This window comes from Mobula birostris, chromosome 3, assembly GCF_030028105.1.
Source record: "Mobula birostris isolate sMobBir1 chromosome 3, sMobBir1.hap1, whole genome shotgun sequence".
NCBI lineage: Eukaryota > Metazoa > Chordata > Chondrichthyes > Myliobatiformes > Myliobatidae > Mobula > Mobula birostris.
In genome coordinates, this window is record NC_092372.1 from 8,117,794 (window position 1) to 8,137,188 (window position 19,395).

Consider the following 19,395-nt stretch of genomic DNA (forward strand, 5'->3'; position numbering starts at 1 on the left):
GAAGATGATGGGTGAAACCTGGTAAGGGGCAAGGTAGGTGGGTGGGGGAGGAGGGAATTAAGTGAAAAGCAGGTCATGATGGGTGAAAAAGGTGAGGGGCTGAAGAAGGAGAAATCTGATATGAGAGGACAATGGACCATGGGAGAAAGGGTGGAGGAGGGAAACCAGAGAGAGGTGATGGGCACGTGAGGAGAAGATAAGAGGCAAGAGGGGAGCCAGAATGGGGAATTGAAAAGGAGAGAAAATTACTGGAAATTAGAGAAATTGATGTTCATGCCATCAGGTTGGAAACCAGCCAGATGGAATACGAGATGGAATATAAGGTGTATTCTCCTCCAGACTAAGAGAGGCCTCATCGTGACAGTAAAGGAGGCTATGGACCAACATGTTGGAATAGGATTGGGAAGTAGAATTAAATTGGCTGGCCAGTGGGAAACCATGCCTATTGATAAAGGTGCTCCATCTCAAAAATAACCTGACTGCAGTTGTGAATTGAGACACAGTTATTCTTAATATGCACGTTTGTTACCAACACGTGTGTGCACCAGCAAATGACCGAAAATTACCGGAGATTTCAGAGTGCAACAGTAACACTTTGTCCACGAGTCTCATGTACATGTTCGGGGGTAAGGTCTGAAACCTGAGTGACTATTCTTAGACTCTTGCAGTTAATCTTGAACTTACTCTTCCAATTCCCATATAGAGCAGAGAAAGAGGCCCTTCAGCCCATTTAATCTGTGCCAAACTATTATTTTGCCTAATCTCATTGACCTGCAACAGGACCATAGCCCTCCATAACACTCAGATCCATGTACCTATCCAAATTTCTCTTAAATGTTGAAATCAAATCCGTATCCACCTCTTCTGCCGGCAGTTGTTCCACATCTCACCACCCTCTGAGTAAAGAAGTTCCCCCTCAGGTTCTCCTTAAATATTTCGCCTTTCACCTCTAACCCATGACCTCTACTTTAGTTTCACTCTTAATTTATGATCTTTAGTTCTAGTCTCACCCATTCTCAGTGGAGAAAGCCTGCTTGCATTTACTCACCTACACACCTCATAACTGTGCATACCCCTATCAAATCTCCCCTCATTCTCTTACACTCCAGGGAATAAAGTTCTAACCCATTCGACCTTCCCTTATAACTCAGGTCTTCAAGATCCGGCAACATCCTTGTAAATTTTCTCTGTACACTTTCAATTTTATTCATATCCTTCCTGTAGGTAGGTGACTGGAACTGCACACAATATTCCAAATTAGGCCTCACCAGCATCTTAAACATCTTTGACATAGCATTTTCAACTTCAATCATTTTAAAGATTCAAAGTACATTTATTATCAAAGTATGTATGCAGTATACAGCCCTGAGATTTGTCCTCCCACAGACAGACACGAAACAAAGAAAACCATAGAACTTGTTCAAAGAAACATCAAACCCCACCCCCCACATGCAAAAAAAAGAACAAATTGCACAAGTGGCAAAAAGCGAGTAAGATCAGAATATAAAACATTAAACCGCAAAGTCATTGAAGCAGTTCAGGAATGTTCAGTTCAGTTCAATCTAGTATTGTGTTATTTGTTCACTGTGCCATTTTCAGTTCTACAAAAAATATTCGTGTGGGGTCCAAGTCCAGAGCTCCTTGAAAGCAGCCAGACAAGTTGATGGAGTGACCCAAAACAACAAATGTCATATTATACATGATAATGAACGACTTTGATTCCAAATGAAGTGTATGGCTCACTTGCCTTTATTACCCGAGGCACTGAGTTCAAGAGTCAGGAGATTATAGTCTTTGCATTGCCGATGGATGCTGTCTGATTTGCTGAGTTCCTCCAGCATGTTGTGGGTGTTGCTCAAGATTTCCAACATCTGCAGTGTCTCTTGTGTTTAGGAAACATGTTGCAGTTTTATAAAGTCTGGTTAAGCCATTTCTGGAATAATGGCTTTCCATTCTGGTTGCCCAATTACAGGAAGACTATGGAGGCTTTGGAGAGGGTGCAGGAGAGGTCTTCCAGAACACTGCCTGCACTAGAAAACGAGCTCAGAGAGCTTAAGACGAGGTTAGATGAATTTGAACAACAGACACAAAATGCTGGAGGAACCCATCAGGCCAGGCAGCATCTATGGAACAAAGTACAGTCAACGTTTCAGGCCCGGCCTGCTGAGCTCCTTCAGCATTTTGTGTGTGTTGCTTGGATTTCCAGCTTCTGCAGATTTTCTCTTGTTTGTGATTAGACAAATTTGAGATTTTTTTTTTCCTGGAGTGATGGAGCCTGAGTAGAGATTTGATAAAGGTTTATCTGATAAAGGCATAGATAGACAGCTAGTTTCTTTATCTCTGGGTTGAAATGTCTAATACCAGAGGGGATGGATTGAGATTCAGATTCAGATTCAGATTCATTTACTTATTACACACACGTTCAAACACACAGTGAAATGGGCCATTTGCATTAACAACCAACACAACCCGAGGATGTACTGGGGGCAGCTCACAAATGTCACCACACATTCCAGCGACAACATAGCGTGCCCACGATGCTCAGCAGAATAACACAGGACACAACAAGCAACAAAAAACAGAACAACAACAGCAAAACAGGCCCCTCTCCTCCATCCCACCTACATATACAAACAATCCACCATCCCTAGGACAGAGAGTCTAAGGAGATGCACAGGGTAATCTTTTTATACAGTGGTTAATGCTTGCCTGAAGTGTACTCTCTGGATGGTAGTGGAAGCAGGTGCAAAAGGGGTGATTATGTAGTTCTTAGATGTCCACACACATCTTTAGTACTCGGCCAGTACATTGTCTGGACTAGACATCTTTTGTGGATTCTCTCTCATGAAGGATGCCTAAACATTTGCCTCAAAGACTGAGATTACAGGGTCATCTGGAGATGTGTGTCATAGTTCTCCCTATCAAACAGCTCATCTCGGAGTGACCTCTTACCCTGCCTAATCTCGCCGTGTAGGAAGTGACAGAATCAGAATCAGGTTTATTACCACTGACATATGGCATGAAATCTGTTGTTTTGTGCCAGGGGTACAGTACAAGCCATAAAAACTTACTCTAAATTTATTTATTTAGAGATACAGCACAGAACAGACCCTTCTGGCCCTTTGAGCCACGATTTACCGCTAGCCTAATCATGGAACTATTTATAATGACCAACTAACCTACTAATCGGTCTGTCTTTGGACTGTGGGAGGGAGGAAATGCGGGCAAATGGGAAGCAATGTACGAACTTGTTTACAGAGGATGCTGGAAATGAACTCCGAACTCTGATGCCCCAAGCTGTAATAGCGTCGCGCTGACCACTACACGACTGTGGATAGCGTTGAACTGCTGGAGTGTTTCTCAGCTACACTTATTCAATCAAGTTAAGAGTATTCTGGTAACTTTATGCCTTTGCATTGCACCGCTGCCACAAAAAACAAATTTCACATCATCCGACTGATTAATTGGTTGTTCATCATGTCTGACAATGACAGGAAACCCGTGCGGAAGAATATTTAAAGTGGAAAACACATTGCACTGAAACAGTTTCATTCTTAACCTTGGATGTCCAGGTCCAGTGGTACAAGTAGTCGTCACAACTGGGGTCTTCCTTGGTTGCAGTGGATGACCATGACATCTTCATTGCCTCATCATACCCTTCGCTCTCCAAGGAGCATTGCAGAACCACCTTCCTGGGCATTGGATCTCACTGCAGATCTCATCCACCCAATCGCCGGAGCTGACTTCACATGCAAGGACAGCTCTGTCCTTGTCCCACCACAGTATGAGGCCCAGGGCCTACCCTCACCTGGTTTAGCCCACCTTTTAAAGGTGTACCAGGATGTGCAGCTACTTGGAGCCACAGATGAGAGCTGAACATCTGGTGGGGCCCAAAGGTGAATAAGCTGTCCTGGAATGGACACGACAAACCCCTTCGCCAGCAGTGCTACCCCTCCCTGGACATCCCATACATGCCCCACATCATATAAGATTTGGTTCTGATTCTATAACTCATGTTGATGTTTTCCTGGTGAAAGCTGCTTATATGATGCTTTGTATTGTTGCTGCAATAATTCACTATATCAAAGTGAAAGTTAAAGAAAATTTATTATCAAAGTACATACTGTATATGTCACCATATATTACCTTGACATTTGTTTTCTTGCAGACAGTTAACAGGCAAATAAAAAAATACAATAAAATTCATGAAAAGCAATAAATAACAAAGATTTGGTAATAACCAATGTGCAAAAAATAATAAAGTAAATAAATAATAGAGAGCAGACTAGAGTATAAAAGCATGAATGTAATGTTGAGGCTTTATAAAGCACTGAGCATTGGTGGATTGTGAGCAGTTTTGGGCCCCTTATCTTAGAAAGGATGTACTGACACTGGAGAGGGTTCAAAGGAGGTTCACAGAGATGATTGCGGGATTGAAAAGCTTGTCATATGAAGAGTGTTTGATGGCTTTGGCCTGTACTCACTGGAACTTAGAATGAGGAGGATCTCATTGAAACCTATCAAATGTTGAAAGGCCTTTTTAGAGTGGATGTGGAGATGATGTTTCCTACAGTAGGAGAATCTAAGACCAGAGGACACAGCCTCAGAATAGAGGGGCGTCCTTTTAGAATGGAGATGTGGAGGAATTTCTTTAGCCAGAGAGTGGTGAATCTATAGAATTCATTGCCACAGGCAGCTGTGGAGGCCAAGTCCTTGGGTATATTTAAGGGAGATTTTGATTCTTGAAAGGATACGGGGCAACAGCAGGATATTGGGGCTGAGAGGGAAATGGATCAGCCATGATGAAACAGACTTGATGGGCCAAATGGCCTAATTCTGCTCCTATACCTTATGGTTTTATGGTCTAACGCAAGTCGTAGAGTCTTTGAAATTGAGTCTATGGATTGTAGTTGTGGTTGTTTGGCTCTTGAACTGAAAAGCATAACTTGACTCAACTTCATTGCCCTATACTTGAAATGTTCCCACAGCCTATGGACTCACTTTCAAGGACTCTTCACTTCATGTTCTTGATACTTATTGTGTATTTATTTATTATTATCTTACGGTATTTTCAGTTTGTAGTCTTTTGCATACTGGTTGAACGTCCAGGTTGGTGCGGTCTTTCATTGATTCTGTTATGGATTTATTGAAAATGCCCACAATAAAATGAATCTCAGGATTGCATATGGTTACATATATGCACTTTGATATTAAATTTACTTTGCACTTTGAACTTTGGAGTCAGGTCAATATTTTGATGAGTGAAGTTATCCATGCTAGTTCCGGAGCCTGATGGTTGTAATAATATCAATAATTTATTAATTGAGCACTTTTCATACAAATGATGTAGTTCGAAGTGTTTTACAATGGGATGAAGTTCAAACATGAAAATAAAAGACAAAAAGATGTTAGTTTAAAGCAAAGTTAAATAAATAAGTGTCACAAAGGGGATGATGTTGGGAGGGAACCCAAATGCAAGACACAGACACTGAAGTACTAGGAACAGGACAGGACTAGAGACTAGAGTTAGGGATGTGACTGGATGCAGACTAGGAGCTGGGACAAGAACACAGACTTGGGCTAGAACATTGGCTAGGCAAGCGGGACCAGGACAAGGAACTGGGAACTAGCTTAGACTCTGAGCCAGAGACTGGACAAGGACCCAGAACCTGGGTCTTGACTCAGGCTCAGACTCCAGAACTAGGAGAAGACATGACGTGGTCTTGGGAGACAGGAACCTCAGAACACAAAGCTGGAAGCCTTGACTTGGTCTTGGGGAGGACAGGAACAGAAAGCCTTGGTCCAGAGCACAGAAACACGGAGCCTTGGACTTGAGAGACAGGAACATGGAACACAGAGCCGGGATTCCCCCCCCTCTTGGGAACAGGACGTAGAGCCGGGACTCATACACAGAATGCTGAACACGACAAGACGATTCCCAACACTAGGTAGCGGCAAATGGCCAGACCTACCTAGTGAAGGCGTGGACACAGAGACGGTTCCCAACACTAGTGGCAAACGGCTGGACCTACCCAGCGAGGGCGTGGACACAGAGGCAGTTCCAACTCAACAATTGACAGTTCCTTACCTTGACACAGAAAGGCTCCGGTCTCACTCCAGTGGTAGAACTTGACAAGGTTGCCGTCAAGGCTCCAGACACAGGTTGCAGGGCAAGGCTCCAGAAGGAAGGGGAAGGGGAAGGGGAAGGGAAGGGAACAGTCCAGCCTCAGGGTAACAACAAAGCCAGCCTGGCTTACCCAACAGAGACAAGGACAGGAAGGGACAGATCCAACTGCAGGGTAACAGCAAAGCCGGCCTGACTTACCCCACAGAGGTGAGGACAGGATACTGACAAGACAAACCAGCACCCACACGCGAACCCAGGGCCATTTATATTCCCAGCCCCAAGACGAGCATCAGGTGCCCATGATTAAGCCCAACTGAAACCAGAGACAGCCCGAAGACCCGGAGTCTGGAGTGCATGGACTGGACCATGAACCGGAACGTGAACTTCACAGACTTTACATGACAATAAGTTTTGAGCTGTCATTTAAAGGTATACTGCGTCTGTATCCTTTATAGTTTTCAGTATTGCATTCCACAGTTTAGGAGAGTAGTTCAAAAAAGCTGACCTGCCAATTATCTTTTGAGGGTGATTGTTTAAATTTAAGATACTGGTGGAAGAAGACCTGAGAGCTCAAGCAGGGTTTTAAAATGGAAGCAATTCTGAGATGATGTAGGGTAATAACTGTTCCTGAACCTGGTGCTGTGGGACCTATGACAATAAAATTTACTTTGTCTTTATTGAGACCATAAGTCCACAAGGCATAGGAGCAGAATTAGGTCTTTCATCCCATCAAATTGCTCCACATATTGAATGGTGGAACAGACAAGAAGGACCCAATTGTCTACTTCATTTTTCTGGTACATACTTTTTTGTACAACTGGGTGCAAAAGGGAAAGGCAAAGTTGTAAACTCAGCCAGCACCATCACGGGCACTAATCTCCCCGGCATCCAGGACATCTCCAAAACGTGGCATCCATCATTAAGGACCTCATCACCAGGACATGCCCTCTTCTCATCGCTACCATCAAGGAGGAAGTACAGGAGCCTGAAGACACACACTCAACGTGTCAGGAACAGTTTCTTCCCCTCTGCCATCAGATTTCTGAATAGACAATAAACCCATGTACACTACCTTAACCATTTCCCCCTTTTTCTTTTTGCACTACCTATTTAATTAGACTTTTTAAAATATATTCTTTTTATTGTAATTAATAGTTTTGTTATTATGCATTGCAATGTAGTGCCACCGCAAAACATCAAATTTCATGACATCCGCCAGTGATATTAATTCTGATTGTGAAAAAGGCAGCGAAAGTACGATTTTAATAGGACATCAAAGAGGTCAGCTGAAGCTCCCATTGGACCATCCCGGCCATCAATCTCCTACAAGCCCCACTTTGGACCAGTCTGATCATCAATCTCCAGCAGCCGTGCTCTCTGAATGGCTGGGCGTTGCCGGAGTCCCGCCCCTCTTCTTGCTGACGTAAGGCCAGCCCGCGATAGGAACGGAGGGAGGGAGGTTGGGCTCGTGTGGCGCTCGATTACTCATCGGGCCGGGTGGTGAGAGGAGGTGGCCGGCTGTACGGTGAGTGCCTTGCTGGGGGCCCGAGAGTAACCGGGGGTGGGGGCCGACCGAATGAATGGAATGGAATGGGGTGAGGTGAGGAGAGGAGTGCGAGGCTGGTGTCTGAGGGGAAATTTGTTGCTGATGCTGAGGTGATGCCTGAAGCTGCTCTCTGACTTCTAACATCGGACTTAAGACAGAGAACATTATAGCACAGGAACAGGCCCTTCGGCCCACAATGTGGTGCAAGGCCAAATAAATTAATAATGGAATGGCCAACTGAGCTAATCCCTTCTGTCTACACAACGCCAAAACGTTTCATTTTCCTCACATTCAAAGTAAATTTATTATCAAAGTATATATACGTGGCCATAAACAACCTTCAGAGTCCTTTCCTGTCGGCATTTACAGTAAATACGAAGAAACACCAATAGAATCAAAGAAAAAACACAAAACAAGCCTGACAGACAGCCGCTGTGCAAATACAAAAAGAGGAAATAAATGAGTCAAAATCTAAAGGTCTCTTAAAAGTTTCTAACGTAGCTGCTTCTACCACCATTCCAGGCACCCACCACTCTCTGCAAAAGCTTGCCCCCCACATCTCCTTTGAAATTACCCCCTCACCTTAAATGCATGTTCTCTATAATTAGATGTTTTAATACTGCTAAATAGGTATGATGCCTCATAATTTTATAAATATCTTATCAGATCTCCCCTCAACTTACACTGCGCCAGAAAAAAACCTAAGTTTGTGCAACATCTCATTATAGTACATGCCCTGTAATCCAGGCGGCATCCTGATAAACCTCTTACAACGCTTCAACATCCTCCCTGTAATGGGGCGACTAGTATAATCCCAAAGATGGTTCTCGGCCCTAAACATCAACTGTTTATACATTTCCATAGATGCTAACTGACTTGCTGAGTTCCTCCAGCATTTTGTGGATTTTCAGCATCTGCGGTCTCTGTGGATTGTGCCGTCCCTTATTTCAGGGGATAGCATAGTTCCCTCCCTTTCTTTAAAAAGAAATGGTACATACATTATGTGAGTTGAAATAGAAACCCAGCAGAGATTTACTGTTCTCAATTGTTCATCCCAGGTCATTTTTTTGTTAATAATTTCAGAGTTGGGTTCATTTTCACAGTGTTATATGATGTGACATTGTTTCGTGGCAAAAATTACCATGAGTTACAAAGAGTAGTAGATATGTCCCAGTCCATCAAGGGTAAAACCCTCCCCACTCCTGAGCAGATCCACAAGGAATGCTGTAACAGGAAAGCAGCATCCACCATCAAGGACGTCTGTCATCCAGACCATGCTCTCTTCTCACTGCCACCATCAGGAAGGGGGTACAGGAGCTCCAGGGCTCACACCAGCAGCTTCAGGACCCACCTCAACCATCAGGGTCTTGAACCAGAGGGGATAACTTCAATTACCACAACTCTGAACTGATTTCACAACCTGGGGACTCAACTTTCAAGGACTCTGCAATTCATGTTCTCAATATTATTTATTTTTTACTTGTTTTTTTTTGTATTTGCGGTCTGTCTTTTGCACATTGGTTGTTAGTTTTTGTGTGTGATTTTTCATTAATTCAGTTGTATTTCTTTGTATCTACTGTGAATGCCTGCACAAAAGTGAATCAGGGTTATATATGGTACTTTGATAATAAAGTTACTTTGAACTTTGAAACTAGTGAGGTCACGTTCATAGTATTCCTTATCTTGCCTGTTCAGTATTACAACAATGGAAAGTGAGAGCACAGGTACAAGGTGAGAGGGGAGAGATTTAAAAGAGACCTGAGAGGTAATTTCTTTACACACAGGCTAGTGAGTAGCTGGAATGATCAGCCAGAGGGAGTGGTTGAGTTGAATACAATTATAATATAGGAGGTTGTTATAGGTTGCAATGGGAGCTGGGCTGAGAAGTGGCAGATGTAGTTCAACCCGGAAAAGTGTGAAGTGATTCACTTTGGAAGGTCAAATTTGAAGGCAGAATACAGGGTTAAAGGCAGGATTCTTAGCAGCATGGAGGAACAAAGGGATCTTGGGGTCCATGGCCATAGATCTCTCAAAGTTGCCGAACAAGTTGAAAGGGTGGTTAAGAAGTGTTGCCCTTCATAAATCAGGGGGTTGAGTTTTAAGAGCCATGAGGTAATGTTGCAATTCTATAAAATGGGTTAAACAAACCTTGGAATATTGTGTTCAGTTCTGGTCACCTCATTATAGGAAGGATATGGAAGTTTGAGAGAGGGTGCAGAGGAGATTTACCAGGATGCTGCCTGGATTAGAGAACATGTCTTATGAGGAAAGGCTGAGCAAAGGGTGAAGAAGGATGAGAGGTGACTTGATAGAGCTGTACTAGATGATAAGACCCATGAATTAAGTGAATAAACCAGAGACATTTTCCTACGGCACAAGGGACATAATTTTAAGGTGATTAGAGGAAAGTATAGGTTGGATGTCAGAGGTAGTTGAGTGGTGGGTGTGTGGAATGCCCTGCCAGGGCTGGTGGTAGAGGTACATACATTAAGAACACACACAAATTGCTGGAGGAACTCAGCAGGTCAGGCAGCATCTGTGAAAATCAATAGACAGTCGATGTTTCAGGCTGAGACCCTTCTTAAGGACTCAGTCGAAAAGTCAACTATTTATTCATTTCCATAGATGATGCCTAAGCTGCTGAGTTCCCTCAGCATTCTGTGTGTGTTGCTTTAGATTTCCAGCTTCTGCAGATTTGCTTCTGTTTATATTAGGGACATTTAAGAGAATCTTAATAGGCACATGGGTGACAGAAAAATAGATTGTTATGTAGGAGAGGAGGGTTCAAAGTAAATTTATTATCAAAGTGCATATATGTCACCATATACAACCCTGCAATTCATTTTCTAGTGGGTGTACTCAATAATAATATTACCATAATAGAATCAATGTAAGACTGCCCAGATATGGCATGCAACCAGACTGCAGAAGACAACAAACTGCAAACACAAAAATAAATAACCAATAAATATTGAGAACATTAGATGAAGAGTCCTTGAAAGTGAGTCCATAGGTTGTGGAACATTTCAGTGATAGGGTAAGTGAAGTTGAGTGATGTTATCCCCTTTGGTTTTAGAGCCTGATGGTTGAGAAATGCCTGTTCCTGAACCTGGTGGTGTGAGTCCTGAGGTTCCTGTGCCAGCTTCCTGATGGCAGCAGTGAGAAGAGAACATGGCCTGGATAATGGGAGTCCTTGAGGATGGATGCTGCTTTCCTGCAACAGCGTTTCATGTAGATGTGTTCAGTGGTGGAGAGGGTTTTACCCGTGATGGCTGGGCCATACTCGTTACTTTTTGTAGGATTAGGTTGTCCTTGGAGTAGGTTAGAAGATTGACACAATATCATGGGCTGAAGGCCTGTACTGTGCTGCAGTACTATGTTCTATGTAATATTTTAGAAGAATTTGGATAGGTACCAGAGAGGAAGACCTTGAAGGCTGAATGCTGGTGACTAGAATGAGTAGGGTAGATTCTGTGGTCAGCATGGACCAGAATCAGATTTATTATTACTGTCGTATGTCGTGAAATTTTTTGTTTTGTGTCATTAAAGTTACTATAAGTTAAAAGTAAATGGGGCAAAAGAGGAATAACAAAGTAGTGTTCATGAGTTTATGGACTCATCAGAAATCTGATGGTGGAGGGGAAGAAGCTGTTCCTGACTTATTAATTCAAGTACATTTATTATCAAAGAATGTATAAATTGTATAGCCTTGAGATTTGCTTGCTCACAGGTAGCCGCAAAGCAAGAACCCAGTTTAAGAAAATAAAAGACCAATACTCGATGCACAGGAGAAAGAAAAAAGTTACGAATTACTCAAACAATTGAAGCAAACATTTAGTGTGGATCTTTAAGCTCTTGCACCTCCTTCCCAATGGTAGTAATGAGAAGAAGGCATGTTGTGGATGGCAATGGTCCTTAATGTTGGATGCTACTTTGTTAAGCACTGCCTTTCTAAGATGTTCTCCTTGGTGGGGAGGGTTGTACTCCTGATGGAACTGGCAGAGTCTACATCCCTCTGTTACAGCAATGGTAACATGTTTGCAATGTCCATCCCTTTGGCAGACTAATATTGTTTTATCTGTTCAGTAACAAGATGGTCAGTGTTGGTAAATTGGTGATCATCAGTGTACAAAAGTAAGTCACAAAGCTAAAGTCTATGTCTTATGGACTGATGGAAGTGTTGCAGGAAATGTAGCAGCCAACCAATACCGTAAACAATATAAACACTGCTTCCATAAACAGCAGTATGAAATCTACTCAAATGTTCATTGTAAATATTTAGGAGCAGTTAGTACCCCTCAACTATCAAGCTCTTGAAGAGACGGGATAACTTCACTTAGCATCACTGAACTGTTCACTCAACCTATGGACTCACTTTCAAAGGCTCTTCATCATGTTCTCGATATTCATTGTTTATTTATTATCATTTTGTTTCTTTGTATTCACTGTGAATACCCACAAGAAAAGGAATCTTGGAGACATATATGTACTTTGATAATAAATTTACTTTGAACTTTGAAGAATTTGAATTCATTAGGGTGACTGATCTTCCAGAATGTGTCATGGAAATTTCCTTTGACCTTCTGAGGCAATAAGGGGTCTTTGTATCCTGTGAAAGATGGCGTCCCTAACAATATGTTGTTAATGTGGAATACCAGTGTTGATTTTACCCCGAGGACAATGGAACACAGTCTAATTAGCACTCACTAATTTTACTTATTTAGTGGATCAGCATATAGGGTAGGTTTCTATAGTTGGAGTTTTATTGCATTTAAAATAAATATAATGCACACGGAATAAGGATCTCTGATTTTTGTTGTGGTATTGCTATTTCTGTGCTGTTGTAAATATGAAACTGCACCTCAGCCAGTTTTGCTTTTAAGGTTGAACTCAAAAATGCAGAGATGATCTTTGACAATTTGTAATAGGGCTTGGTCATCAGTTATAAAACTATGCAATTTATTAAACACCAGCAGTTCTTTTATTTTGTGATGTGTCGGCAGAATTGATGCAATTGAAAATGCAAGAGGGTGAACCACATTTGGACTGAATATGTGGAAGTTTAGATTTGTTTTTATTCACTTACTATTGCACCAGATAAACAGTTTTTCCAAAATATTCATATTTCTAAGTTCAAATTACATTTTGTTATCAAAGTACATGTATGGCATCACATGCAACCCAGAGATTCATTTTTTGTGGGCATACTACAGAATAATAACCATTACAGAATCATTGAAACACCACCCAACCAGGACATTCAACCAGAGTGCAGAGGACAAAAAGCTGTGCAAATACAAAAAGAATAAATATCTTTTATTAGTTAAATTGGTTTAATTTTGAAATCTGTTTTTAAGTTTAATTGTCATATTACCATACAGGAATACCCATGAATACAACCAAATGAAACACTGTTGCTCTCGGGCCAAAATGCAAAAAAACAGTATCAAATCATACACAACACAAGGCACATACGGTACAAATAAGTTATCAGTAAAATAGTCTCACAGAAAAATATACTCCAAGACCCTGGGTCCATGGATGTTGCAGCAGTCTGCAGTTGAACACAATAGGGGTTGTCTTCTGCCAAGCAAACACAGGAGGGCAAAACCAAATCCTCTGTTACCAGCTCCAGTGCCTCTATCCTGAACGCTGTAAACAGGTGACACAGTGGTTTGAGGCCAAGTCCTTGCTATGACTGAGGGCATGCAGCTCCCCCGTCGTTCACCAGTAAACCAGTGAATCAGATTTGCAGCATTCCATGTTACCAATGCCCAAAAACACTTTATTGGCCTCGTAGAAGCCACTGTGTCTGAGCATGCCACCACCTTACTGGAAGTCCTGCTCCTATCAGGGAGAAGGCAACACAGTATTCACACCAGGACCACCAGACTCAAAAACAGTTATTTTTTCACAAGCTGTAAGACTGATCAACACTTCCTCTCACTAATCCATGCCTGTATGCACCCAACCCCCACTACTTTATCATTTCCTCTCAATGTCAACTTATGTACAGACTCCTGTGCCTATCATCACTTTTGGGGCGTATGTATCTATATACATCGATGGATAGACTTGTATATCTTGTATATATCTTATTTATTTATTATTATTTAGTTCTGTCTTTTTTTTGCTTGCATCAGATCTAGAGTCACAATTATTTTGTTCTCCTTTATATTTGTGTACTAGAAACAACATTAAACAATTTTGAGCAAATACCAAATATTAAGCCACAAAGTACTGGAGGAACTCAGCAGGAACGTATGAAGGGCCTTCTGTGTCAGTGGACCCTGACTCCGATCTGTCAAGGTCTGTGGTGGTGCCTCTCGGTGTTAAACAAAGTAACACACAGACATTCTTTCTCCATTAAAGAAAGTGGAAAGATAAGGCTCATTTTATACCCTTAATTGTTATCTGCAGTTCTTGCTATTAAAAGTAACATTTGTTTATTTACTTGACTGGCCATACACCCACCCACCTACCCACATAGGAACAGGCCCTTCCGGTGTAACGAGCTGAGCCAACAGCAACCCAATTTAATCCTAATAACAGGACAATTTACTATGACTAATTAACCTACTAACTGATTTAACTTTGGACTGTGGGAGGAAATCCACGCCTTCCATGGGGAGGATGTATAGACTCCTTACGGTTGAACTCTGACTTCCACCCCAAGCTGTAACAGCATTGCAGTAGCTGCTATGCTACTGTGCCCGCTTATAACATTCTTCAAGCATGAGCTATTCTCTTTTATTTTCTCTTTTCAACAAAGCTGACTGTCCAAGTAGGCCGATTGTCTCTGCCTGCTTTTGCCCCACTTAACTCGTGTTAAACCCCATACCTAAACCCCATTCTTTCCCCCTTGGTTCAGTTCTTTCCCACGTATGTTCGCAACACTTCTCATGCCCTGATCTTCACCATTGATGTTCAATCCCTATAAATGTCTAACCCCCATTAAGAAGGCCTCAAAGCTCTCTACTTCTTTCTCAAGAAAAGAACCAGCCAGTTCCCTGCCACCACCATCCTCCTCTGTCTGGCAGAACTGGTCCTCGCCCTCATCAGTTTTTCCTTTGGCTCCTCCCACTTTTTCCAGACTCGGTAGCTATGGGCACCCTCAGGAGCTCCAATAATGCCTGCCTCTTCATTGGCAACATAGAACAGTCCATGTTCCAAGCTTTTCTCGGTAATGCTGCCCAGCTGTTCCTCTGCCTCATTGATAACTTCTTTGGAGCAGCTTCGTGCACCCATGCAGAGCCCAACAGTTTCATTAACTTTGCCTCTAACTTCCACCCTGCCCTTAAATTCACTTGTCCATTTCTGACACCCTTCTTCTCTTTCTCAATCCCTCTGTCTCCATCTCTGGAGACAAACTGTCAAACGACATCTTTTATAAATATACCAATTCCCGCAGTTATCTTGACTATATTTCTTCCCAACCCATCTCCTGTAAAGATATCATTCTCTTTTCTCAGTTCCTTAGTCTCCGCCACATCTGTTTCCTGGATGCAACTTTCCTTTCCAGGGTGATAGAGAGATCCTCAATTTCCCTTCCTCCGCTATTGTTGCTGGCCTCACTAGCATCTCCTCCATGTCCCGAGCATCCGTGCTCACCCATCTTCCTACTGCCTTTATATTAATAAGAGTTCCTCTTGTCCTTACTCACCAATCCATGAGCTTCCACATCTAACACGTCATCATCCATTCTTGCGGACAAGTTTGTTAGAGCTGTTGGGAGTGGTTTAAACTAATATGGCAGGGGGATGGGAACCAGTATGATAGAGCTGAGGATGAGCCAGCAGGTTTACAAGTAGATGATGGGTGTAACATGAATGTAAGGAAGGACAAGCCAATGATTGGATACAAATGCAGACAGAGCAAAGAGTTAAATTGTACCACAGAGGCAAAATTCAAAAGGACGAGAATGCAGGACTGAAGGTGCTGTATTTAAATGAGTGTAGCATTTGGAATAAGATGGAGAAACTCGTGGTGTAATTAGAGATTGGTCGGTATGATGCTGTGCCCATCACTGAGTCGTGGCTGAAAGAAGATCATCGTTGGGAGCTTAACATCAAAGGATATACTTTGTATCCAAAGGACAGATAGGAAGGCATAGGTGGTGGTGTTGCTCTGTTGATAATAGATGGAACTACATTTTTAGAAAGAGGTGACATAGGGTCAGAGAATGTTAAATCTTTGTGGGTGGAGTTAAGAAACTGCAAGGGCAATAAAACCATTATGGGAATCATATATAGGCCTCCAAATAGTAGCCAAGCTGTGGAGTTACTTGCCAAGAAATGGAGCTGGAAAAGGCATGTAATAAGGGTAATGACACAGTTGTAATGGGGACTTCAATACTCCTCTGGGGGGGTATCCAGAACTAGAGGGCATAGCCTCAAAGTTAAGGGGTGACCTTTTAGAACGGAGGTATGGAGTAATGTTTTTGGCCAGAGAGTAGTGAATCTGTGGAATGCTCTGCCACAGACTGCAGTGGAGGCCAAGTCCATGGGTATATTTAAGGTGGAAGTTGATCGGTCAGAGCATCAAAGGATATGGAGAGAAGGCAGGTGTAAGGGGTTGAGTGGGATCTGGGATCAGCCATGATGGAATGGAGCAGACTTGATGGGCTGAATGGCCTAATTCTGCTCCTATGTCTTATGGTCTTGTCCACAACTTCCACCACCTCCTACGGGATCCTGCCACTATATGTATCTTTACCTTCCCCCCCCCCCCCCCCACTCTGCTTTTTGCAGGTACCTCTGTAATTCCCTTGTCCATTCGTCCGTCCCCACAAATCTTAGTCCCAGCACTTATCCCTCCAAGTGGCCTTAGTGCTTCAACTGCCCATTCACCTCCTCCCTCGCCTCCATTCAGGGCCCTAACAGTCCTTCCAGATGAGGCAGTACTTCACTTGCAAATCTGCTGTGGCCATCTATTGTGTCCCGTGCTCCCGATATAGCCTCCTCTGTTGCTGAGACCCATTGTAAATTGAGGGACCACTTCATCAAGCACCTCTGCTCCATCCATCAAAAGCAAAAATTGCTGGTGGCCAAACATTTTAATTTCTATTCCCTTTCAGTTCTGAAATGTTGAGCCATGGCCTTGCCCTGTGCCAAGAAGAGGCCTCCTATGGGGTGGGGGAGCAACACCTTATATTTTGTTTGGGTAGCCTCTAACCTGAAGGCATGAATATCGATTTCTGTCTGGGGGAAAAATTCCATCCCTCTTTCCCTTTTCTTCTATTCCCTACTCTGGTTTCTCATCTTTTCTCACCTCCCCTGATACCTCTCCTCCTTCCCTTTCTCCTATGGTTCATCTCCTCTCCAGCTCTTTACCTTTTTCACCCACCTGGCTTCATCTGTCACCTTCTAGCTATCTTCCTTCCCCTCCCCTATCTTTTAATTGTGGCGTCTTCCCCCTTCCTTTCTAGTCCTGGTGAAGGGTCTCAGCCTGAAACGTCAACTGTTTATTCATTTCCATAAATGCTGCCTGACCTGCTGAGTGCCTCCAGCATTTTATGTATGTTCTCTTTTTGATTTATGCTTTAACAAGTTGTGACTCATGTATTGTTGGCAATGGTTATTGGCAAAGACCTTGTCATAAGCCTGTGTGTGCACATTTCCTTTTTCACAATGCAAGGAATGGTTTGTCAAAACCACGCTTCAGTATCAGTCTTTGTTTATTGTCTATACTTTTTGATCTTCATTTTGAGACAGAAATGTGCTCAGAGCCCCAGTGTCTCCATTTTAATGACATTAGATTCTTCTAGAAGGTGTGAGAAATTACTGAATATAGCCCTTGCCTGCTTTAAAAAAATTTCCAATCCCTTGAAGTTCACAAGAAATATTTCCATTCTAAATCCTCAACAGAATTGATTTTGCATTTCTTTGAAGAATAAAAACTAATAAAGTGAGACGAACAGGGCAGTTGGAGTAGAGATGGGTGGACATTGTGATGGATCCCACCCAATCTATTCGACTCTTTATCAGGCATGTAGCATCCACATCAGGACCACCGGACTCAAAAATGGTTTCTTTCCCCAAGCTGTAAGGCTGATCAACACCTCCACCCGCTAACCAACCCCTCCACACCCCTAACCACCATCATTTCTTGTTAGTTCCTTATGTACAGATACTGTGCCTTGTGTCACTTTGTGAACATACAATCAATCTATGTATACAAGCTATCTTAGATATTTTTGGTACTACATGGGATCTGGAGTAACTTTCAGAGTATGTCCACAGTGATGAAGTGCCTTGAAACGTATCAACTCGTGCCTGAGGAGTGACCTGGATCTGCTCTACCCTCACAGAAGGCAGATGTCATCTCACTGGCTCTTCAGTCAATCCTGGAACATTTGGACAGCAGAGATGCATACATCAGGATAGTCTTTTTCTTTCTTTTTCAATCTTTTTATTAGTTTCATAAAATATAAACATAACATAATAGTAGTACAAAGTTATTGGGAATACATTCTTATAATTAACATGAGTAATTATAAAACCAAAAAATACTTGATTGACAAAACTCCCAATCATATAGGATACCAATGAATAATACAGAACAAAAAGAAATATCTAGACAAAAATCATGAAAAAGGAAAAAATATATATATAACCCTCCTCCCCAAAAAACTAATCTAAACAGAATTAATCAACTAAACTAAAAAAAAGACCTGAGCTGTTTTAACATCGTAAAAAAAAGGGAGAAAAGAAAAACCTTAGTGTCGATGACTCTGTTCCTCTCAACCAACATTACAAAAAAGTAAAATAGGTTTAGAAATGGTCAAATAACATCATATGAAAATGCTGAATAAATGGCCTCCAAGTCTTTTCGAATTTAATGGAAGGGAGGATAGCCTTTGTTAACTACAGCTCGGCATTTAATACCATCATCCCCTCGAAACTAATCAATAAGCTCCAAGACCTGGTCCTTAATATCTCCTTATGCAACTGGATCCTCGATTTCCTCACTTGCAGATCCCATTCAGTTTGAATTGGCAACAACATCTCCACAATCACCATTAGCAAAGAGCTTTGTACTTGGCCCCCTGCTCCACTCACTTTACATTCATTACTGTGAGACTGTGCAGCTCCAAAGCCATATTTAAGTTTGCTGATAACATCACCGTTGGTTGAGTCAAAGGTAGTGACAAATCAGCATATAGGAGGGAGATTGAAAGTCTATCTAAATTTTGCCACAGCAATCTCTCACTCAATGTCAGCAAGACCTGATTATTGATTACAGGAGGAGGTCCATGAGCTGGTCCTCATCAGGGGATCAGAAGTGGAGAGGGTCGTAAACTTTAAATTCCTTAGTGTTACCAGTTCAGAGGATCTGTCCTGGGTCTACCATATAAGTGTCATTACAAAGAATGCACAACGGTCCCTTATTTCTCTGGAAGTTTGTGAAGAATCAGCATGTCATTTAAAACTTTAACAAACTCCTATTGCTGTGTGGTGGCTCTACAATGGAAAAGCCCACAAAAAGTAGTGGTACAACCCAGTCCATCACAGGTAAAGACCCCTTCACCACTGAGCACATCTAAAAGGAACACTTTCACAGGAAAGCAGCATCCATCATTAGGGTCCTCCACCATCCAGGCCATGCTCTCTTCTTGCTGTTACCAATAGGAAGGAATGACTTTGGTCTCACACCACCAAGTTCAGGAACAGTTAATATCCCTCAACTGTCAGGTTCCTGAACCGGAGGGGATAACTTCACT

At 42.3% G+C, this 19,395-nt stretch overlaps 1 protein-coding gene across 1 annotated transcript in view; it reads left to right on the plus strand.

Annotated features, from left to right (window-relative positions):
* The first annotated feature begins 7,557 nt into the window (after positions 1-7,557).
* me2 (malic enzyme 2, NAD(+)-dependent, mitochondrial) overlaps positions 7,558-19,395 on the plus strand; it is a 108,250-nt gene continuing 96,412 nt past the window's right edge. The window contains exon 1 of the mRNA XM_072252193.1: positions 7,558-7,652. The gene's annotated coding sequence lies outside the window, so the exon portion shown is untranslated. The remainder of the gene's footprint in view (positions 7,653-19,395) is intronic.